The 23,816-nt window shown below is 45.6% G+C and overlaps 1 long non-coding RNA gene across 3 annotated transcripts; it reads left to right on the forward strand.

The window, feature by feature from the left end:
- Positions 1-496: 496 nt before the first annotated feature.
- On the forward strand, positions 497-10,495 carry LOC106147846. 3 transcript variants are annotated; one of them, XR_001232843.1, is made up of 4 exons: positions 497-584; positions 1,742-1,838; positions 9,091-9,251; positions 9,770-10,495. It is a non-coding gene; the product is annotated as an uncharacterized LOC106147846 (long non-coding RNA). The 3 variants fall into 3 exon arrangements; XR_001232842.1 differs by having other exon boundaries at positions 1,742-1,847; positions 9,091-10,495; XR_001232841.1 differs by having other exon boundaries at positions 9,091-10,495.
- The last annotated feature ends 13,321 nt before the right edge of the window (positions 10,496-23,816 follow it).

Consider the following 23,816-nt stretch of genomic DNA (forward strand, 5'->3'; position numbering starts at 1 on the left):
CCAGGAAGTCTAAGATCAAGGTCTGGTGCAGGCTGCCTTTTTGCTTCCAAGATGGTGCTCTGCATGCTGTGCCCTGGCTCCATCTTGCAAGGCAGAGGACAGGAAGGCGGAAGGACCAAACTCCCTCTGTGGAGCCCTCTGTAACGGCACTAAGCCGCTTCTAAGGGCTGGACCCGCGTCACCCGGGCAGCTCCCCACAAGGCCTCCCTCTCATCGCCGTGAAGCCGGAGAGTGAGTCCAGACACACGAATTTTGTGTTAGACACATTCAAACCATTTCAACATGGAAGGATAAGCCCATGGAGTTAAACTACCAAAATTCAAAGCCTACCGCTACCACATCGCAATCTGATCCTGAGCAAGTCTTTTAGCCTTCTTGGCCCCTGTTTCCTCAAAAGTAAGATGGGAATAATTCTCGAGCCTACATCACAGGTTTGTTGAAAGCTGCTAACAGAAAGCCAGTGCCGTTACAGGGATCAGCAAAGCAAGCTCTGAGTTTGTGTACTTACTCGACAGGAAGACACACACCAGCTAAAAAGCTGATGGAGGAAGGAGACTAGGAGAGTCACGCAAATAAAGAAGCAGGTGAGTTCACGGGAAGTGTTAATCAAGAATAAGAATCTGCAGCCTGGATAGGGAACAGTGAGTCTGCACAAGCCGCACCTCACGCTGGGCGGGAACGAGCCCTCAGGGAGAGAGAGTGAGGGTCTGCCGCACAGGTTCACTCTGATTTACCTGTTTGCAGCTTCTGCTGTCGAGATCCAGTTATGGTGAAACACAGCGCCCTGTTGCAGTGTTCTCTAATCCAGTGTGTTGTAAGTGGGAAAGTGCCCTTACTCAGAGGGTTAGATGACTTCATCTGTGTAAAGTGCTCAGAACACTGACTAGCAGGGAATAATGACTCAATAAATGTCAGCTTTTCTTATCTACTATTAAAATGTGCTCTCTCACCTGTGCTCTCTCAATCTCAGGGGTGTCTCCCCTCGATTTTCAACTTCTACCCTCTCTGCTGGATGATTCTTGTCAGTGCTCAAATGTATTCCAGAACCTCCACATTAAAGCCTTTTCTTGTACTTAGTAAAGATAAAGATGGGATCCTAAAGTCAGTGGTGAGGGGCCGGGGATATAGCTCAGTGGCACAAGGGCCTGCCTGGCAAGCGCAAGGTGCTGAGTTAGATTCCTGGTACAAAAAAAAAAAAAGAAAGAAAGAAAGAAATTCAGACCAAAATTCTATATATAGGGCCAGGAATATAGCTCAGCGGTACAAGTGCCTACCTGGCAAGTGCAAGGTCCTGAGTTTGATTCCTGGTACCAAAAAAAATAAATAAAGTCAATGGTGAGAAGATTTACTGTATCAGTGATTTGGGGAAGTGTGCTAGCCATCTAAAAATAAAGCTAAAGTTGTAACAACACCTCCCACTCTACACCAGGAAACTCTGCAATTGCATCCAAGATGTCAGTGTAAATAATGAAGTTGTAAATGTGCTGCTATAATTCGAGTGTGTCCTGAACGATGGGTGTGCTGGAGGGTTGGTCTCAGTGTGGCAGTGGACATGATGGCATCTGTAAGAGGTGCAGCTTGGTAGGAAGTACTAGATCACTGTGGGCATCACTCTGGTGGGGATGAACACTGGTCTCAGAATGAGTCCTCACAAAAATGAAAAAGAGCAAAAACAGCTGCTACCTGCTCTCTGGCTTCCCATGTCACTCTGTGATCTCCCTGTCTCCTACACGTGCTGCAGGGATGCTGTCCACCGTATTGGAAGGCAGCCGAGGAGGCCCGCTCCACAGGCCACACAGATGGAGCTGCCTGGTCTTGGACTTCCAGCCTCCAAGACTGTGAGCTAAGTACACATCTTTTCCTTATAAAGCATTCCTCCTAAGGTGTTTTGTGATAGCACCAGAAAACAGACTAATGCATGTGCTATAAGATATCATGACAGAATTCTTAAAGAGTGGAAAATCCTCAACTATGATACAAAATTGAATAACCATGAACAAAAAGATCTATAAAGTTTACAATGCAGAAATCAAACATTTCCACTAGGCAAAACTCACCAATAACAACTTTCATAGGTGAACAAGAGAGAAGATATGCCTCCCACCCTTCCCTGCCACCCACATACCCACCAGGCAGCCACTGGCATGCTGTCTGTCACAATAGCTTAGCTCACATTTTCTAAAATTTTATTGAAATAGAGCCTACAGTACTGACCCTTTTTTGGACTTCTTTCACTCAATTATTTTGAGATTCATTTCTGTTATTGCATGTATTCATAGATCATTCCTTGTATCATGGAGCAGTATTTCATTCAGGGTCTTTATCACAATTTAAATTTTTCTGTCGACAGACATTTGAATTCTTTCAGCATTTTCACTATTACAAGTCAAATTGCAATGGATGCAAAAATATGGATTAAAATACTCAGTCCATCCAGTTTCCTCCATTTAAAAAATTCTGTACTCTGCTCTCTTTGTTTTTTTATTGTTTGTTTTTTGTTTTTTGTTTTGTTTTTTGGCGTTTTAAAACAGGGTCTCACTATGCGGTTCAGGCTGGCCTTGAGCTCACTTTGTAGTCCAGGCTGGTCTTGAACTCCCAACGATCCTCCTGTCTCAGTCTCTCAAGTGCTGGGATTACAGGTGTGTGCCACCATGCCCGGCCTGCCTTCTACTTTTAATACCGCCCCTATTCTGCCATTGTGTCTAATATGAGAAGGCGTAAACATTCCTCATTTAATCTTTCATTGTCTACTCTTCATCCTTTCCAATCCATTCCTCATCTTAAATCTCTATTTAAAAAAAAACCAACATGGCTCTAGTTTACATCAACTATTATACATTTTATGAAGAACAAGAGGAAGGGGATTAACAGCTCCAATCATACAGAAGTAATAAGGAGATTGAAATGCTGCTTGCCCTAGTATGATCATTGTACATTACATACCTGTATTGAATCATCACACTGTACCTCATAAACATGCACAATTATTATGCATTGATTAAAAGAAAAAGAGAAATTAACAAGATAATGTAAATGCTGACACATGTCCCCAGACTGTACAACAGAAGAAATATTTCTGGAAAGTGTGAAGAAACAAAGACTCGATAGAATAAAAATAAGAACATCCACTCTCACTGTATCACTAAGACATAAATATTATTACTGTTCCATAAATATTTTCAGAGTAGCACATGCTGCTGTACATCTTGAATATGATTACTTTTAAACAAAATGCGATAGAAATGCATGCTAATTTATCATGTGCTTTTTCTCTTAGGCACGTATTGGGACATATTTCACGTCTGCATATCCTTTTGAACAAACAATGTCAAATGATGTGGCCACTGCTTGCTTCCCCCGCCCTGCCCTGCCTTCACCCAGGGCACCACGAGCACAATGCAGCCTCCATCCCCTGAGGGCCTTGCACAGCCCGACCTCTCCAGCTCTGTCTAGTGTACACGGTCCTCGGCCCACCTGGTCCCCTTCCAAGTCAGCAACAGCTCCACACTGCTCCTTCCAAGTCTGTTCCACTCGCTGTTCTTTCTTCTTGGAAGGTCCTTCACCTACGGCCTGGCAAGTTTTCTCAATGCTTTCCTTTAAGTTTTTGAGAAACCAAGAGTGGATTATGACACATGATCAGAATTTCCTCCCACTGCTGAAGAGATAACAGGGATTGACACATCCAAGAAGTACAGCAGGAAGTCAGAGAGCAGGAAGAAGGAAAATGAACAAAATAAAAAACTGCAAGCACACAAGGCTGAGCGAGAAGGCAAGTCTGGGGGAATAATCGAGTCTTTTCATAGATAAAGATCACAGCTAGGCAACCAAGAGTGAAGCAATAAGTGAGTATTTCAAAGGCAAACTTAGACATTACAGGATAAAACGGAAAAAGATGAAAATTATTAGATTATTTCTAGTAAGGAATACAGAGAAAGGAGATTTAATATAAAAAGAACAGCTCACTGTTATTAACAATTTATTATTCTTAAAGAAAAAAGCCAAGCGTAAAAGAAAAGATGATGAAAGATTTAATATAAAAAAAGAGATGACTTACAGCACTACAACTTTCCCAGGAAAACTTGATAAACAGCGTTTAAGGCCCAGACATATCCTAAAGTAAACTGGAAGTTTTGTGAAAACTGGTGATGCCAAAAAAGAAAATCTCCCAGGAGCGCAAGGTCTGGGAGGCGGGTGCAGGACCAGGATGGCCTCCACCTCCCCAGCGGCAGGGCCAAGGCCTGGAGGCCGGTGAAGCTCTTTGCGGGCGGCTCTCAGGGAAGGAAGGGTAATTCTGTGCCTAACCAATGTACTTAAAACATACAGACAAGAAACAGGCTTTAAAGTGAGCGTTCATGAAATCGAACCATCATGAGATCTTTTTGAAAAGCCATCCGACAGCAAACTCCAGCAAGCCAAAAGTTAAGTGAAAAGAAACAATCCGGAAATGACAGCTTGTTCATTAAACCCATTTTGTGATTTAAAGAAAAAGCAAAACTGAGAATTACAGTTATATAACAGGGCAAATGTGTAACTCTTGATCATATAAAAATAACTAGATTTCGCAGAAATATAGCGCTCTACGGGAAAGTTAGGGACTACGAGGCTCTTCATTTCCAGAGCAGGAGCTTCATAAATGCTATTTAACATGAGGAATTTTTTAAACTGAAAGGATTTTCTGAAACTTTGGAGTTATCTTTAGGAAATGAAAATTATTTGATTTGAAGAGACCATTATTAATTACAAGTGGAACAATTTTACTAACTTCATTTGCTTTTCTCCTGTTACATTCAAGTAAAAATAAATTTAATGCTTTTTACTCTTAAAAAGCCCTTATAATGAGACCCCATTTCTGAAGAGTTGTATCTACACACTCACATGGACACCTGCGTACAGAGAGGGCTCCGTGGTGACTGCCAACTCTTGCTCAGGATTCTCTGTGGAGTTGAGAGCAGGTGCCCTGCTTGTTTGTTCTGCTTGGTTTTGGTTGTTTTTATTCTTCTTTAAACCTTTTATTCTTCAAGCGTTTTTGTAATGTATACTACCCACCTGGTACATGCAGGCACCTTGTTTTATTGTAATTTGTTTCCCTGAACTTTACGCACATTTGCCACCTGTTTTGTTGCCCACTGGATGTCCATGGCAAGCCTGCATCGCAAAGTCTGCTGGCGCCACCCTTCAAGAGCATGTGCTCACCTCGTGTGTCATATTTCGGTAAGTCTCTCAGTGTTTCACAGTTGTCGCTATTTTGTGTCTGCTCTGAGGGTCTATGATCAGTGACCCTGGATGCTATTATTTCAACCGCTGTGAGACCCCACAACCGTGCCATGTGTGACTGCTGATGTAGTCAACACATCTCCCCACCCAGCCGGCACCCGTCTCTCCCTCTCCATGGCCTCCCTGTTTCCTGACACGTAGCGATGCTGAAAGTGCATCACTAAGCAATCCTGCAGTGGCCTCTACCTCTTCAGTCGATGAAGGAGGATTGCATATCTCTCCTTTAAGTATAAAACTAGTAATGATTAAGATAGTAGGAAAGCATTTCAGAAGCTGAGCAGCTGAAAGCTAGGTTCTTGCACCAGTGATCCAAGTAGAGAATGCAAAGGAAAAGTTCTTGCAAGCAATTGAAATGCCATTCCGTGAACACAAGAATAATAAGACAGAACATAGTCGTACTGCTGAGGGGGAGAAATTCTGGTCCCAAATCAACCAGCAGAGATTCCCTTAAGACAAAGTATAACCCAGAGCGAGACCCTAACTCCCTACAATTTCATGAAGGCTGAGGAAGGTGAGGGGCAGCAGAAGAAAAGTCCGAAGCTAGCAGAAGCTGGTTCATGAGGCATACAGAAAGAAGCCCTCTCTACAATGTCAGAGATAAAGTAAGAAATGCTGATGGAGAAGCAGCAGCAAGTTATCCAGAAAGTCTAGCTAGGATTATTGATGAATGTGTCTACAGTGAACGATAGACTTCCAGGACAGACAGTCTTCTATGGAAAAAGATGCTACCCAGGACACTCATGGCTACAGAGGAGAAAGCACTGCCTGCCTGACAACCTTCAAAGGACTGGCGTTGGGGGTAAGGGAGCTGTAAACTTGGAGTGGAAGCCAATGCTCATTTATTATTAGGAAAATCCTAGAGCCCTTAGGAATTATACTAACCTGTGCTCTCCCGTGCTCTGTGAGTGGAATGACAAAGCCCAGAGGACAATACATCTGTTTACAAACATGATTCACTGCAAACTGCAAGCCTACTGCTCAGAAAAACAGGAAACTTCCAAAGCAGTACCACTCTCTGAGGGTGCTCTTGCTCACCCAGCTCTGATGGAGATGTACAGGGAGATTCCTTATGGGGTGAATGTTATGGCTGGTACATTGTATCAACTTGAGGCGTCCAGAGGCTTGACTAAGTGACTCAGCAGTTCTACATCCCAGGATGAAGAGTGCCCTTAGCGCTCCAGGGATGTTGTTCATTGTGTCAATGTGAGAAGTTTAGAAGGTTAACTGTGTGACTCAGCAGGGAGCCAGGGTCCTTACTTTGTGTTCATCCTGAGCCTGAGCAAGAGGAGGGCATGGAGGTTATGTGAGTGCTGCACGCCCCCTGGATGGGGGCAGCCTGCCTACAATATAAGGGAGGAAAAGAGGCATGCTTCCGCCTCCCTTTCTTGCTCTTTCTGCTTTTGCTGTCTTGTGCCGCCTTGCAGTGCTGCCCCTGTGCCCTGCCCACCCTGCCTTGGAGCCAGCTGATTATGGACTGAAACCTCCACGAACTGCAAGATAAATAAACCTTTCATTCCTTAATTTTGGGCATTGGGTATTTGGTCTCAGGAACAAGAGAAAAGTAACTAAGACAGTTAATAATATCCCTTAGTTATCTCCAGCTGATCAGGTCCGCAATCTCCCGAATGAGTGTATGGTGAAAGCTAAATAAAAAGAGGCAAGTGGAATGATTTCAGGGCTCCAGGAGGACCGAGCCCTCTCACAGAATTCGAGATTCTCTCAGGGCTAAGACCAAGATCTTCTCTGGGTGACTGTATCTATTTAGTTATCAGAAGAAGGGACGGGAGTGCTCAGAAGGGCAGAACCACTCAGGCACTTCTCCAAGTAAGGTATTAAATTAATCCATCCAGGAGCGAGAGGCCTGAGGCTCTGGTCTTTATCTAATAGAGATTGCATCCAGGTATCCTTGGCTGTGATCTTGTCTTATCCTCTGAGGCTTTCTGGCTTCATCCACCACTATAGGTTTTAATAGGGATTAGTGACTCACAGAGGTTCACTTGCTATGAGTCCACTGCCTATTTCCAGACAAGGAGCCTAGGCCTTGGACAGATTGACAAGTGAACATGAAAAACCAATTGATTAATTTAAGTCCTGCTCAGGTCTGCTTCATAGCGGTCTCCATCAATTCCTGTCATTTTTATCCCACCAACACAGCATTCATTCTACAGCCCATGGCTAAAGAATAACTCTGACTCTTTTTTTTGTTTGTTTGTTCTTGTTTTTCTTCTGGTACCAGGAATCAATCAACCTTGCACTTGCCAGGCAGGCGCTGTGCCGATGAGCTAAATCCCCAGCCCCTCTTGATCATTATTTAAGAAACACATTTGGGAGCAAACCACTCGGGACCCCTTCTGTCTCTCTCGGACAGAAGCTTTCTTTCCCCCAATAAACATATTGTGCTGTTAACTTCTGTGGTTCCTAAAATCCATTCTTTGATTTTAGGGAACACGAACTTGTACCAGACATCTAGCAGGCTGGGAGTTCCTTTCCCCTATATCAGGAGGACTCCAAATTCAAATCCAGCCTGGGAAATTCAGCCACCTTTCCCCCCCCCCCTCCAAAAAAATGAAGCTGGGCATGGGTAGCACACACCTAAAAAAAAAAAAAAGAAACACATTTGGTAAGGCGATAGCTGCCTGAGTGCCTCCTGATGGGTCAGCTCGGTGGGCAGCAGCCCTCAACATCAGTGCAAGGGGCTGGGGATTTAGCTCAGCGGCACAGTGCCCGCCTGGCAAGCGCAAGGTCATGAGTTCGGTTCCTGGTACTGGGAAAAAAAAAAATCAGTGCAAGATCCTCCACAAGCAAAATGATCATCACTTGTCAAAGACTTATGATCACTGGCATTTTCCAGCAATAAAGCATTTTAATTAAGTTGTGTACACTTTTTAGGCGTAATACTATTGCACATTTAACAGACTATAGTATGCATAAACATAACTTTCATATGCACTGAGAATTCACGTGGCTTGCTTTATTGTAGTACTCACCCCACGACAGTGCTCTGGCACCACACCTGTACTATCTGTAAGCAAACACCTGGACTTTTAATAGGGCCCTGACTTCTGAGCTACTGCAGACTGTGGCTTTGGAAAGGGGAGACAACCAAATGGCCCTCCGGTCATGGGTTTCACTCTTCCCAAGACCATCAACTTAGTTTTTCTCATGTCCTCTCCAAGTGAAGACTCGCATTCTATAACTGAAGTATAATAATAAGTCATAACACTCCCAATATAGGGAATTTTCTTTCTAAAATTATACCTGGAGCCTCAAGATGCCCATTCCTCTTTCTCACCTTGAGAAGCCCTGCATACATTATTCAAAATTAAGAAATGTTGATGCTACCCGCTGGGAAGGATATGATCCTAGCGGCGTCTTTCCCTTTCCCAGATCCTGCCTCGTTTAGAGCTTTCTGCCGAGCACATGCCATGCAACCCTGACACCGCTGCTTAGAGCCACACGCACTGAGCTGAAAACAGCTGGCCTTTGTTCCTCTTCTGGAACTTGTGCTGGTCACCCAGTACATAGTTCTCTTTGAGTTGTAACACTCACAGCTGGTTACCTAATTACTTGCTTAGCTTTGGCTCTGCTACTTTTTTTTTTTTTTTTTAAGTACTAGGAATTGAACTCACAATTTCATGCTTACGGGGCAGGTGCTGTGTCACTGAGCTATATCCCTGGCTGGCTCCACTACTTTGATGTGACTTTTCTTTGGTCTGATAACTTGGCTGCTATCTTAGTCCACTTTCTGTTGCTATCACAGAATACCCAAGACTATACAATTTATAAAAAATAAAATATTTGGCTTTGATCCTGCAGGCTGGGAAATCCAAAGCACGGCATCGGCATCCAGTCCACATCTGATAAAAGCCTGTGCCTGTATCCCGGCCTGGTGGAAGACATCACATGGCGATTCCAACCAGTCCACCTAGCTTGGGTCTCTCTTCCTCTTCTTACAAAGATAATATTCACTTTACAAGGTTGTTGAGAATATTAAGTAAACATAACATTTCAGAATTATTTTATACAGTTATTTGCCCAGGTGTTCAACAAATGCTAGAATTGCTTCTTCTGGGTAATGAGTACTTGGCAGTTCGATATGTATTTCTCTACCTTTTCTGTATGTTAAAACTGTTTTATAAGAAAAAAGGGTGCGAGTGTGTAGCTCAGGGTAGAGTGCTTGCGTAGCATGTCTGAGGCCCCTGGGCTCAGCTTCCAATGCCACCGGAAAAGTCGTAGAAGAGGAAGAAATGTTAATTCTAGTTCTTCTCCCTTTTGATCTTCTCTTCCTTGGCACTCCCTCGTGTAAGCTATAATTCTATGAATGAATGTGAGGTGAGGTAAATTCCAAGTGACTAAATAGATCATCTCTTTGAGGATCCAAAAAATGGATGAAACATGAATTAGGAACTTCTCACCTCCACATAGAGAAATGTCCCAGTCAAAGGTCCAGGCTCTTGTGATAATTCTTTTCCTTTTTCTCCTCCTGTGGAGGCAGCTTCTCCAGCGACCAGCAGGAGGGACCTTGCCAGTCCACAGTCTTGGAGCAGTCTCTCCCCGTCACGTGTGCTGGATCTAGCGAGTGGCTGCAGAGTGATGGGACACCACTTCTGGGACCGGGGGAAAGCAGTGTGACTTCCGTCTTGCCGTTTGTTCCTCGCTTTCTCTCTGTCCAGCGTCCAAGCTGTGAGCTGGCCCGTGGAGAGGCCCCCAAGGCCAGGGGGAAGCCTTCTGCCAACCACTGTATGTGTGAACTTGCAGATGATCCCTCGCCGGCAGAGCCTGGGGGGAGCGTGCACACTCTGCTGACACCTTGGTGGCCCCTCATGAGGAAGTCCAAGCCCAGGACCCAAGTGAGCCAGGATAGAGGCCTCAACACAGGAAAGGCGCTAATAAATGCCGCTGTTGTCATCTTAAGTGCTAAATTTGGGATTAATTTTTATATAGCAATAGATAATAAATATACCTGTCTCTTGGCGGAAGCATTCCTTTAGAGTATGTATAAACAGGAAGATTTTCTGTGCATTCAAGGATGATAAGTTTTTCCAGAAATGGGCTGACATACAATTTCTATCCAGAGCCCTTCTATTGCACAAATAATCACTAGGAGAGAGTTGTCAAGATTTCATTCATCACACAAAATTTATGAGCTAGAGGGTTTTTTTTCCTGGTTTTTGTTTTGTTTTGTTTTGTTGTTTCTTGAGACAAGGTCTCACTATGCAATTCAGACTGGACTTGAACTCACTGGATAGTCCGGGCTGGCCTCAAACTCACCGCAATCCTCCTGCCTCAGCTGCCACCCCCAGTACTGAGGTCACAGGCATGCCTCAACACACCCAGCACGGACTAGAGTTTTTAAACGTCATGGGTGCCAAGAAGCATCGCTAAGAAACGTAACTCCTATATTGACATCTAGTCACTAGCTGAAATGTGCAGGAGCCGCTTGCATTTCCTGGGACGTCTCCATATCCAGCCTTCTGCTTTAATCTCTCCCGAGTCAGTTTGCCCTTGCTAAATCACATGTCCTGAATTGCAGATCTCTCTAACCCTGAACTGTTCCTGAACTTGGCTTGTGCTTCAGTGGGTGCCCTGTGTCAGCTCATCCATCCGCCCTTCTCTGAGTTCCTCTTATAACCTCTGCGCTCTGTATGACAGAAGCTGTCACACATCAGGGGCTGAGCACACGGATGCAAATGACAGGCGGCTGCAAGAAACCATCCGGGAGTTCCCCAAAGGGAGGAACCCTTGGGAGCCAAAGAAACCTGAAGAGACGCAGTGAAGGAAGAAGACCTGGGGTGGAGCCAAGAGATGACTTTACTCTTGCTGGTCAGAGCAAGGGGGAAATCTGTGCACAGTCGAGGACCGGGACTGAACATACGTAGATACACGGGTCACTGAGAAGCACGAAGTGGGACACAGTGAAATGAGTCTCTGATTAAGACAAGGGGACACAACGAGGTGTGCGCTGAAGACCAGCTGGACAAGAACAGCGCTGCTGGTTCAGTGGTGTGTACTGGACAACTGTAAGATGAATCACGTGCCACGCCTGTGGCTTGCCCAGCGTGGAGGCCAGCGCTTTGCCTCTATCATCTCACGTTCTATAAACAAAGCTCCCATCATGTGCCCTTTGCAGACAAGGACCCTGAGCGGTCAGGGGGTTAAAAACTCACTGGAGGTTGTAAGCTGCTATGGGCAGGGCCAGAGTCAAGTCTAGGTCTGGCTGGCACCAAAGCCCAACCCTCAACACTACCCTGACAAAAGACCCAGCAGACCCACACCCACCTCTACGTGTTGTGAGGGGGATCTCAGGTAACTGCTCCATAGCCGGTCACCTGAGGACTCCACCTGCTGGCTACTGCCACGGATAAATGCGCGGAGCGGGGGTGGCCAGCTTCCTGGCTCCTGGAACTCTCAAAAAGCCGTGGCACTCTCGCTCCTCTTCTGCTCCCCAAGGTCACTTTCACCTGTAGAATCTGGGTGCCGTGTTTGCTTTGCACACCAAAGCCTTACCCCTAGCGACTACACCATAACTCTACGAACACAAAGGTGGGCGGTGTTGACTTACAACATCCTTTCCTGGAGCTCTGAGCTACTGATCCTAAACCTACTGAATACACCTTTGTTCCCCTTGAGCCTGGCAACCGATACCAGAGGCAGATTGCCTATTGCTTAATACACTGCTGCTGGCTTTAGGCACAAGTGCAAAGCCTCAAGGGAAATGGGAAGCTCTGACTTATTTTGAAGGAAGATAAATTACAAAAGATGTACACACATTTACAAAGCTGAAGGGAGGTTTGTATTTATTACTCCTAATTCAATTCCTAAATTTTACGTGATAATGTTCAAGACATTTGTATAATAAGAAAATATCCCTCAGTCTTTCCAGAGACTGACAATCTTTTATTTCAAGGAAAATAAAGTATGTCCACAGCTTGTGTGCAATATTTTAATTGACAGGACACATTTTCGCACAGCGTGATTATTTATGTTTGTTTGTTTTTCCCTAATTGGCTCACCTAACGCAGCTTCACATAAACCTTTAAGAGATACCCCCAGTACTGCACTGTCGTGTGTAACCCATTTTTACGGCAGAATAAATAGCTTTCCTCCATACTTTAGTTGGAAATCTCTTTTTGTTGTTCTCATCTACTGAATTTATTTCTGGAATGTCATTCTCGTGAAAGCTCTTTCTTCTTACAGACAGTGCGAAGCGTAAACAACAGGGGCTTCTAAAGGACAGGAGCACCCCAGGGCACCTCGGCTGGGCTGCAGCCGGGCCTCCCACGCGCCAGCACCCGTAACAAGAGACCAGAGCAGTGCCTGAGGGCGTGCTCTTTTCCACAATTTGAGATCTCGTCATTGCACCCTTCTATTGTGAGACTGGAGTCCTGAGGGGGCCTTTAGCTCAGAAATGGAAGAGTTAGAGGTTTCACTCTATTTGCAAGTTAACAAAGTTTATCCTGGGCCGGGGGTATAGCTCAGTGGCACAAGTGCCTGCCTGGCAAGTGCGAGGTCCTGAGTTAGATTCCCAGTACAAAACAGAAAACAAAACAAAGTGAATCTGCTTCTTCGTTTTATGCATATATGGGTAAAATATAAAAGCTTAGGATCAGAGACAAAAACTCTTTATAAATCACAACAAAAGCAGCAGTCAGAGCAATATCTGCTTCCAAAGCCCCATCTACATAAGGAGACACAGTGAGGACCAGTACCACCTGGACATCCAGTAGGTACGTCACAGGAGAGGCTCCCCACATGAGGAAAGACGGTTTACATGAGGAGCCCCTTCCTCTCCTTCCTCATGAGGAGCGAGGGAGGCCTTGCCTTCAGGAGGGGATGCAAGAAGCTCTCGAGACAGGAGGAGGCTCTTACCTCCCTGTCTGAGCAGGCGGCCGTTTGTAAGCTGTATTAACTCCATCTCGCATGGCCATTCGTTCCCCCAACACCCTTGGGTGGAGAGTCTGAAAGGGTAGGAATGCTGGCTGCCTTGCTTTCCAGCAGTCAGCACTCAGGACAAAGCAAGGGCTTCTAGACGCAGTTTATCGGAAACCAAACCCAGAAGCTTCGGGCCTCCCGCAGACCTGGCCTGGCCTCTTACACACCAGTACTACCTCGGGGAGACGGTAAATCCTTAGAGCTGGTGGGCTGTCCTCTGACAGCCAGAGAAGACCTGGTGCCCAGGAGAAAAAGTCTACATTAAAAGAACAATAGGACAGCAAATCATAGGGGCATTCAAAGCGGTGCCTCCGGAGAACGATTTCAGAAAATCTCGGCGCCGGCTCTGCACCCCAGGGTACACAGGGTCCGGGACACGGCAAGCAGAAGCTGGCGACAGTGCTCCTGGAGGCGGAGCTTGCTCAGAGCGCTCAGGTCCGGGCAGTGGAGCTACGCTGTGCAACTGAGGTGGACGTGGGGGAGAGAACCGATCCCAGCACATGGAGCTCGCAGGCCGGCTCCTCGCGCAGAGCGTTCGCCTGGAGAACACCAACGCGCCCTCCACTGTGACCGTTGCCATGTGGGGTGCTGCACTCCCCTTTTGGAGGTGGTTTCTGGGCTTTTTCTGTCCCGAGCAAAGAATTGGTTGAGACAAGTGCAAAGAGTAGCCAAGTTTTATTAGAGCCAGGAAAAGAAACGACAAGCTCTGCTGAGCAAGTCTGGGGCAAGTAAAAATAAGCACAGCCTGCAGCGTGAGGGGGCACGGTGCCGCGGCCAACCCCACGGCCGGAACAGCGTGGCCCAGCCTCTGACACCGCCTTCCTCAGGCCCGGGCGGGTCAGGCGGTTCCGTCCACAACCTGCTCGAGGGCGTGGGAGAGTCCACTTGCGGGCGCTGGGGGCGGTTCCGCACAGGTGCTCCAGGATTTTGTAACTAGCAGGTCACACCTACCCTCCCAGCCAGCCTTGCCAAGCCCTAACCCCTGTTAAGACTGTTGGTCAATGCGCTCGTATTTCCCAGTCTAAAGGAAGGGTCAGGCCTGGTTGATAATCACCAGGGCACAGCTGGAAGGGGTCACTGGGCGAGAACAGCCGTGTGCTCACAGCGACCAATCACCGAGTGTTCCCGAGAGCCCCGAGCCCTCGCCTGGGAAGGAGGGAGGCCCCGCCTTGCCGCTCAGAGCTCTCCTGGCCTCACAGCCCTGGAGTGCGGGCGGCCGGCGCAGGCTTCCTCTACAGGGAAAAGGCTCAGACGTCTGTGATGTTCTGGCAACGTGAAGCTGAGTGAAGGGTGCAGTCGTCCAACACGTCAGTGATCCAAATCCTAAGACGGGCTGCACTAACCTCCCCGCAAACACAATGTCAGTCACCCGACTTCTAACGCGAGCACACTAGGAAAGAGCAGTTAGGTGGGAGGAGCTGTGAGCAGCCTGCGAGCTTCCCAGCCTAGTTCTCCTTCTGACTGCTTCGGTCTTCTTTCCCTCGATACAGATTTTATATATAACTACAAGTACTGCACTCTCTCTCTCTCTCTGTGTGTGTGTGTGTCTCTCTGTGTCTCTCTCTCCCTCTCCCTCTCTCTCTCCTTCTCCCTCTCTGTAAGATTGCTTATCCCTTTGCTTTTAAAAAGCTAAATACTGTATGTTTTAGCTGTTAGCTTCACTGAAGCTAAATTGTGCTTCAATATTTTGATGGAGTTAAATTTTCTCTGCAAGCCATGTGTTCATGGCTTCATTTGTGTATCTTTGCTCCCTCAAAGGAAAGAAATCCACAATATTTGCTTAGGCACAGTACAGATTTCCCGTGGGTATTATCCAATCCTTGAGATCTGGGTCAAAGTTAAAAGTGCTAGAAACAATGCTTCAGTCCTCACCACTCCCCACTTCCTGTGTGTGTTCAAACCATTAACTCTTCCAAAAAAGAAAGGCAGAAAGAAAATATCTGTGAACTAAAAGTAGGGTCTTCCCAGACAAGCTCTAGTGGCCTCCTTAGGCAGAGCTGCGACAAGCAGTCAAACTCACAAATAACAAACTGTGACTGCCAGGTCATTCCATTCGGGAAAGTCACTTTCCACCAACAGGAGCTGTACTCAGACAGACATCCCTGAAATCTATAAAAGAGGGAAATCTGTCGTTCGTAAACAAAACCGAACCCAGCACCTGGGGTGGGTAACGGCCCAGACAGGAAATGGGCCTGAGAAGCCGGCTCCTTTAGCCCTGCCCTGCGGGAGGCAGAACGCTAACGTGATACCCCAAGCGCAGCTGCTCTGGCGCCTTCCCTGCCCTCGCAGTGGGGCGGGAACCTGAGGACATGGTGCGCGACTTCTCCTGTGCCGGGTGATGCTGTGGAATTCAGGGTTTACTTGTGTTAAAAATAACACGAAGTTTGTCTTCGCCTCTGCACGGCGTGCAGCTCACAGCGTCGGGTAGGTGGAAGTTGTGCACAGCAGAACTTCCTCTCGCAAAACTGGAGCTCCACCCCCACTCGAGCCCTAATTTCCCCTCTCCTACAGTCCTGGTCTCTGACGACCATCGTTCTTTCTGCTTTTATGAATCTGACCTCTCCAGATACACAAATTATTTGTCTCTCGATGTCTGGTTTATTTTACTTAGCACAACGCCCACAAGGTTCACCGTGTTTGACAATACTCGTGTGTGTGCAGACCACGTTTTGTTCATTCATTTATCTGTTGGTGGAAAACTAGACCGTTTCCTCCTACAGACTGTGGACAAAGCTGTTGTGGACCGTGGTGTGCAAATACACCTCCGAGACTGCTTTAGACTGTCCAGGTGTGTACCAGAAATGGGACTGCCGGAGCACACAGCAGCCTTATTTGTAGGTTTTCGAGGGCTGCCACGCTGTTTTCCGTAGCAGTTATACCATTTCCTCCCACACAAACAGTGCATGGGATGTCCAGTTACTCCATATCTTTACCAACACTTTGATTTATTTCAATAGGAGCCATGCTAATGGGGTGAGGTTGTTATTGGACTGGACAAAGAAGCCCTCAGTCCTTGTGTTCCTGATGAAAGAAAACAATTTTTTTTTAAGTTTTTTTTTCTCTTTTTGACAAAAGAAAGACAAAAAATTGTTATGCGGTTAAGGCTGGACTTGAACTCACTTTGAAGCCCAGGCTGGTCTCAAACTCACAGTCATCTTCCTGCCTCAGCCTCCCAAGTGTGTGAACTTGACAAAAGAATTTAGTCAAGACACCAAAGAGTACTGTGGTAGCAAGCAATTTATGGCCAAGGGAAAATACATCCTTGAGGGATCAATGGCAGACAGGCCGAAAGATAACCTCTGCCCCAGATAGAAGATTAAAGTGCATTTATATGATATTTGTTAGGAAGTCCTGCCTTTTTGGGTCCATCCAATCCTCTTCCAAATTGTTTTAAGTGTGAGTGAGATGTTTGTGCAAGGTCTGTGAAACCCTCCGAGTGTCTACCTGGCATCTCAGCCATCGGATATTTAGAGATTATACTGTTCCTGGTAACATTCCTTGGTTAAAGTCTGTTTCCTACAGCCACATCTTTTATGATTAATCTCTTTGGGGCTTATTTTGTTACAAGTTTTAAATATGTCTCCTCCAGTTGCCTCAAGGCCTGCTAATGTCTACCTTTCGACTTAGCAAGGCGATATCTCTTTGGAATTTTATTTGCGTTTTCCATGATTAGTGATGTTGAGCATCTTTTCACACGCTTTCGTGTATTTGTGTATCATCTTTGGAGAAATATCTGTCCAAGTCCTTTGCTCATTTTTAGAATTGGTGTATTTGTTTTGTGGTGGCTACTGTTGAGTTTCATGAGTTTTTATGTAGTCTGTTAGTCTCTTACCCCTCATATTTGCAAATGTTTTCTCCCACCCCATCGGTGGCTTTTACTTTATTAGCTGTGTCCTTTCAAGCTTGATGTACTTACTCCATGTGGCCAGTTTTGTTTTTCATTGTTCATGCTTTTGGTGTCACATCCAAGAAATCACCGCAAAGCTCACGTCATGAAGCTTTTCCTGTGCGTTTCTTCTAGAGGTTTTACGGTTCGGGCTCTTACATTTAGGTTTGAGATTCATTTTGCGTTGTTTTTTCTATATGAAATAAATTAATGGTCCAACTCTTTTATTTTGCATGTGGATCTCCAGTTTTCCTGACACCATTTGCTGAAGAGATTGTTCTTTCCTCACTGAGTGAACTTTAGACCCTTGCTGGATTATTTAGTCGTGTCCATGAAGGTTTGTTTCTTGGATTTCTATTCTACTGCATTGGTCTGTATGGATACAGTTGACTTTATGAAAGAAAGACTAAGCCAGGCATGGTTATAATGCCTATAATCCCAGTACTCTGGGAAGCTAAAGCAGGAGGATCACAGGTTTGAGACCAGCCTGGGCAATTTACTGAGACCTTGTCTCAAAATTATAAGTAAATAAATAGGGCTAGAAATGCAGCTTGGTGTGGAGATCCTGGATTTAATCTCTAGAACCAAGGAAGGAAGGAAGGAAGGGAGGGAGGATGGAAGGAAAGAAGAAAGAAAAGAAAGAAGGAAGGGAGGGAGGAAGGAAGGAAGGGAGGGAGGAAGGGAAGGATGAAGGAGGGGAGGAAGGAAGGGAGGGAGGGAGAAAGGAAGGAAAGAAGGAAGGGAAGAAAGAAGGGAGGGAGGGAGGAAGGAGGGGAGGGAGGGAACAGGCAGGCAGGGGGACTATTCAGCTGCGCCCAACCCCTAGTCATATAGCCTTTAAGCGATGCGGGGTTTTTTTGTCTAGTTGCAGAAGGAAAATGAGCTTGAAAGCATGAACAAAGTTTGACAGAGGCATATTAGTGGCAGGACCCCAGAGCTAGGAGCTCAGAGCAGCCTGAGTGGAGAGTGTTCTCTAGTCAACAGCCAACAACGGCAATACAATGAAGCATGTGAACAATTTAGTGCGTTGGAAGTTTCTCTCTTCCTGGCGTGTCCCGAAGACGGCAGACCGTCCAGCGTGTGGACTTCAGCCTTTCAGACCCGAGTGGAGGGCCTAGCTAACACAGCCCAGGCTCCTGACCCGAAACTGTTAGAGAGGGCATCTGAGTGACTTCAAGCTCCTAGGCTTGTGGTATTTGTTACAAGGCAAAGGGAAACGCACCTCGCTTTAGCCTTCGTCTGTTGATAAACTCATTCTCATCGCTGGGGCCGTTGGTCTGCTGACCCCCATGGCTCCGTTGTTCTTAGCAAAGCTAACATTGGCCGGAACATTTTTTCTGAGCAGTGATGGGAAACTTTTAGAGCTCGAATGATAATTAGCCGGGGCGGCATTGGTGCCGCAGGTTTGCCCGTATATTCCCACTACTTATTTACAAATTTAAATAGATTAATGTAAAAATTCTGGGGCCGACGGTGCAGCTCAGTGGTTGAATGCTTGCCTAGCATGTGTGAGGCCCTGAGTTCAATGCCCAGGAACACACACACACACACACACACACACACACACACACACACACACACAATCCACAGCACGGACAGACCTCAAAAACACTATTCTCAGACAGACAGAGCAGGTTACATACTGTATTATTCCATTCATATGAAATTTCCGGGATAGGCAAATCTGGACAGAAAGCAGATTAGTGATTGCCAGTGGATGGGGAAGGACAACCTACACTGCTCACAGAGTGAGAAGTGGAGATGGTTTTGAAAGGTGGAATGAGGAATTAGACAGTGGTGGTGGCTCCATTATACCCAGGTCCACAAAAGCTACTGAGGTATGCACTGTAAAATGGTGCATTTTGTGTTATATGAATTATATTTTATTATAGTACTCAGAAAAGTTCACCGGAGAATGGGACGAGGAGACAGCACAACGCATGCCTCAACCCTTCAACGAATTACAAACCCCAATCTGAGGACCGTGGCTCCTTCGTGCTGTTGCCCGGCCCAATGCCCTGATTCTCCACCAGCTCAGCTGTGCAGCATTCTTCCCTCTTGGGCGACTCAAACCTCCCTCCGCTGGGGCAGCGGTGGCAAACCTGCGGCACACATGCTGCCCCGGCTAATTATCATTCGAGCTCTGAAAGTTTCCCATCACTGCTCTAGGGGCTCGGTCTTTGAGAGTCTATTGTGATTGTTGCTGCAGGGAGACCCCTGGGTTCAAACACCTGGCCTTAACGCTGTGGGCGGGACTCGTTTTCTCAGTGTCATTGGCATCCGTCGCTCTGACCTACCGTCATCCCTTTATCTGCTTCTAGTTTTAGTGGCGTGAGTGACAAGGACACTGACTATTTCACATCCTTTCAGTCTTTATCAGGGTCCAGCAGTGAGTCAGGAGCTGCTTTTCAGAAAGGAACATCAGTCAGAAGAGAGTATGGCTTTACTCTGTAAGCTTAGGGGAGAGATTCTCCTACCGGGTCTCATCAGGAACTCTGTCATACTTTGGACCTGGAATGTGCCCCGAAAGCCTCGTGTGTTGAAGGCTTGGTCCCCAGCTGATGGCCTTACTGGAAGATGGTAAAAATTTGACAAGACTGGACCTCACGGGGAGAAGTAGATGGAGGAGCATGCCCTTTAAGGTACTTGGCTACCTTGACCACTTCCTTTCTATTTTTTCTGCTCCCTAGATGCCATGGGATGAACAGCTTTGTTCTCCCATGAGCTCCCCACGTGATGTCTGCCCTGCCACTGGTCCAAAGTGATGGGCCGCCAAATGTGCATCCACCAAGGATTGGATAAGAAAACTGTGGTACTTTTATATAGTGGAATATTACTCAGCCATAAAGAAAGATAAACTCAAGGCTTTTATAGGTAAATGGTCACACCTAGAGACCATACTCATAAGTGAAATAAATCAGACCTGCACGTGCAAGCACCACATTGCGTCACTAGTGTAAAACCTGAAAGAGTTAATAAAAACTTGGAGGTATGATAGACATTGTGAAATTAAAGGAAAATGCTCAAGGGTAAAGGGCAACTGGGATGTGGGAAAAGAGAAGGGAAAGAAAGAGAAATGTTGTATGTATGTATATGCAGGATAGTTAACATAGTTGTTCTACTGTCTTCTATTTCTTTGCTGAAAGAAACTGTCAATGAGTCTTTGGTTGATCAGTATTTCATGTCTATATCTGTTTTCATGAGAAACCACTTTGAAGATATCAATATGTAATACAAGAAGCATTGTTAATTTCCTACCACTTTGTTTGTAACTCTGTATTGTCTGTACTGTTCTTTTGCTATTTTGTAAAAGGTTGTCTGTCTGTTAATGTTTTCCTCCTTTTATTTTTAAAATTAAAAAAAAACAAAAACAAACAAACAAACAAACAACAAAAAAAAAACCAAAGAGATGGGCCCAGTGACCATGCCTTCTGAAACTGCAAGCTGTGGGAGATTGCCCAGCTGCTCTCTCCTGAGGAACAAAGCCTCTTGCCTCAGTCTTTCCCTCACCTCTCCTTCAACCCTATTCACTGAGACACGCAGAGCTGGCTGTACTGAAACAGTTCCCCTAACTGGCTAAAAGAGTATGATTGAGTCCAGGAAAGCACTGCCCTCCCCACCACACTGATGATGGAATGCAGGGCTCGAGCAAGAGCTTGTGAGATTCCAGGGCCAAGACATGAGATACCATCCCAGCTGAGGTCATGGAACTCAGAAGGAATTATACCTTCCTGGCAGTAAAGGTGTCAGCACTGCATTCAGCAAGCTATCCATTACACTGCTAATTGGAGCGCCTCTGCGCCTGGTGAAAAATTGCTGTTTTTCATTACAACCATGCCTGCAACATTTCTTTTCCCTAGCGCTCTGCCACGACCCTCCACACACACCTCCTTGATTGATAACAATAAATGCCGTGAGCTTTTGGACATGAGGCCTTCTGTTCCACAGAGAACATTGGTCATCTCAGAGTTCCTCAACTGCAAAATATTCTCTCTTTGTCTTTATTTTGCATCCATGTGCCATATTGCCAGGTGGGAAACCTAACCCTCTGTCGGAGTTCCATAACAAGCCAATGTAAGGCAGCTCTAGTTTTACACTGTCTAAACAGCTGAGTTAAATAGGGAAATAATAGAAATTGCAAATTCTATGTTTTTCAAGTGTGTGATTGAGTCAATCTTTGTAATTCCCCCAGGGGGATGGTATCAGGGTCTTGGCCTAGCCCCAATCTCCTAAATGAGGGGAAAGTGAATGGCTTAAATAAAGGAGAACAGTAGTATGATTTTGGAGCATTCAGGAAGGTCAGAGCCCCCCCCCAACCGTCTCTCTCTCTCTGTGTCTCTCTGTCTCTCTCTCTCTCTCTCTCTCTGTCTCTCGGTCTCTCTCTCTATCTCTCTGTCTCTCTGTCTCTCTTTCTCTCTCTCTCTTTCTCTCTCTCTCTGTCTCTCTCTCTCTCTCTCTTCAGGAGTTAAAAACAAAGAGTTCCACCAGACAGTCCAAATTTATTCGGTTCTCAAACAAAAGAAGGGGATACTGAGGCAAATGTGGAAACAGAGCAGGGCCTTGGGAAATCAGTTTAAAGACTTCTCCAAGCAGTACATTCTGCCAATTAAGAGAACTGTTGCGCTCCAAGGTTGGCATCCTTATTGCTTGGGTTTATTCCTCGGTTGCCTCTCGTGTGGTTATCTTGACTTCAGAGCGCTGTATGTGTGCTCTTTTCCAATACAGCCCGAGATCCCTGTGTTCAGCAACTTAACCCTCTACAGGCCACTCTCCAACAATTCCTCCTTTTTGTGTTTGTAATTGCAGCAGTTGAAACATTATGACTTGAGAGAGGACCGGTCTAGGCATTGTCAGGTTTGGAAGCCCCTGCAGCAGACTAGGAACAGAAATAAAAGGCAGAAGCATATTAAAATAATCAATCCACTGTAGAATTCAAGATGGGTCTGGTGGCAGCAGACTTCACCATCGGTTTAAAGATCTCTTCTCTGTATGGCCATATGTTCCAGCACAGCATCCACGGTGATGTTCCGTGACCTGTCAATGTACAAGCAAACCCTCACCCCCGTGCTATTAACAGCACTGGACCACCTTACTTTCCTGTTTGGATGTCTTTTTGCCAATGAAGCTCTGATAGAATATGTTTAATGTTGTTAACAGGTTTGAAAAAAATTTTTAAAGTATCAAGGTCTAATTATGTTTGTAGGGGGCAACCTTACTCCCCCTATTTATTTATTTAATTGACTTCTAATAGATTGATTTTCTTTTTTTCTGATACTGGGAATTAAACTCACGACCTCACGCTTGCCAGGCAGGTGCTGTGCCACTGAGCTAAATCCCCAGCCCCTAGATTGATTTTTTTTTTTAAGCCTGGCCTGTAGTGAATATGTCTTTGGCCATAATTGTCTTTTGTGCTGAAGGTCCACCCCTGTCAAGCTGCCTGCAATATTTGTAACTAACTTAACTGTCTGTAGTATTCTTTCCTCTGAAGAATTATCCCTAGCTGAGGGTAAGGCAGACTGGGTGTAGTTTCCATCGTAACTGCTTCACGCTGAGAAGGGTCAGTGTAAGGGAAGACTGTAGTCACGGACCCACTCCAGAGAGTTAATCTAATGGGCTTTCAGGTAGAAATCCTGTTGTAATTTACCAGGGATGAACTCTCTTTACAAGGTTGATCTGGTGGATTCCAGTAGAAGGAATTTAACATATTTTATCTAGCATATTGGTTTTATCCATATGATCACTTGGAGTTTGGCAGCCTCTAGGCAAAAATAAACAAATTTTTGAGAAATTAGAGCTGTGTAACCAAAGCACGGACACTAAAATGGAAAAACAGGTTTGAGAGGGAGCCAGGTCTAGAAACTGTTTTTATGGGACTGGAATAGTGATTGCAACCCACAGTCTCTTAGATCTCTCTACTAATATTTTATCATAAATCTCCCCAATTTTAGCCCATCTTACCTAAAGAATTTCAGGATTTTTGTTGAGCTTTTATATATTCTGTTGTAGTTTTTTGTTAATACCCCATAACAGTGGTCAGTTACTGGTATAGCTGGAAACTGTGAGAATGTGTCAGTAATTTGAGTTCCTTTTACCCCTGGCTTATTACTATGTCATTGTTTTCTACATCTTTTGGCTAGACTTTTCTGCTGGAGGTTTAAGACCAAGTTAAAATGAGACCTGTGTTAATAATCAAGGTCGGTTAAGTCTCCTCAGGATTTACCCGGGAATCATCCCCAGGGCTTCTCACTCTTCTGTCAGCATCAGCCGTCTTGGTGAGTCACAGCCTTTGCTCGATGAAGTGCTTTGAAAGCACGAGAGACCTCCTCCTGGTGACTCTCCGTAGGCACACTCTACACTTGATTTCCAGCCCCTGTGGGTCCTCGTGAATCATTGCATAGGCCTACGGGGAGGCATTGTGGCAGCTAGGGAACTTGCATAGGTTTCAGTGTGCATTGCTACCACTGTCGTTCGATTCTAGGAACTTTTAATTTCTTCCTTGATTTCTGTGGACCTCACTAGGACACATCATAGTCAAAATCCCAGAAATTCAGCACAAAGTGATGTACCCAAAGGTGTTAGAGGAAAACATCAAGTAACCTACACAGGCAAACATCTCGAAATCATAGCACATTGATCAACACAAACCTAAAGGCCAAGGGAACCTGGAATCAAGTTCTTCAAGCCCTAAGAGAGAAAAATATGACCAATTCAAACTAATATATCC

The sequence above is a fragment of the Chinchilla lanigera genome, unplaced genomic scaffold, assembly GCF_000276665.1.
Source record: "Chinchilla lanigera isolate Chin_1 unplaced genomic scaffold, ChiLan1.0 scaffold00010, whole genome shotgun sequence".
Classification (NCBI taxonomy): domain Eukaryota; kingdom Metazoa; phylum Chordata; class Mammalia; order Rodentia; family Chinchillidae; genus Chinchilla; species Chinchilla lanigera.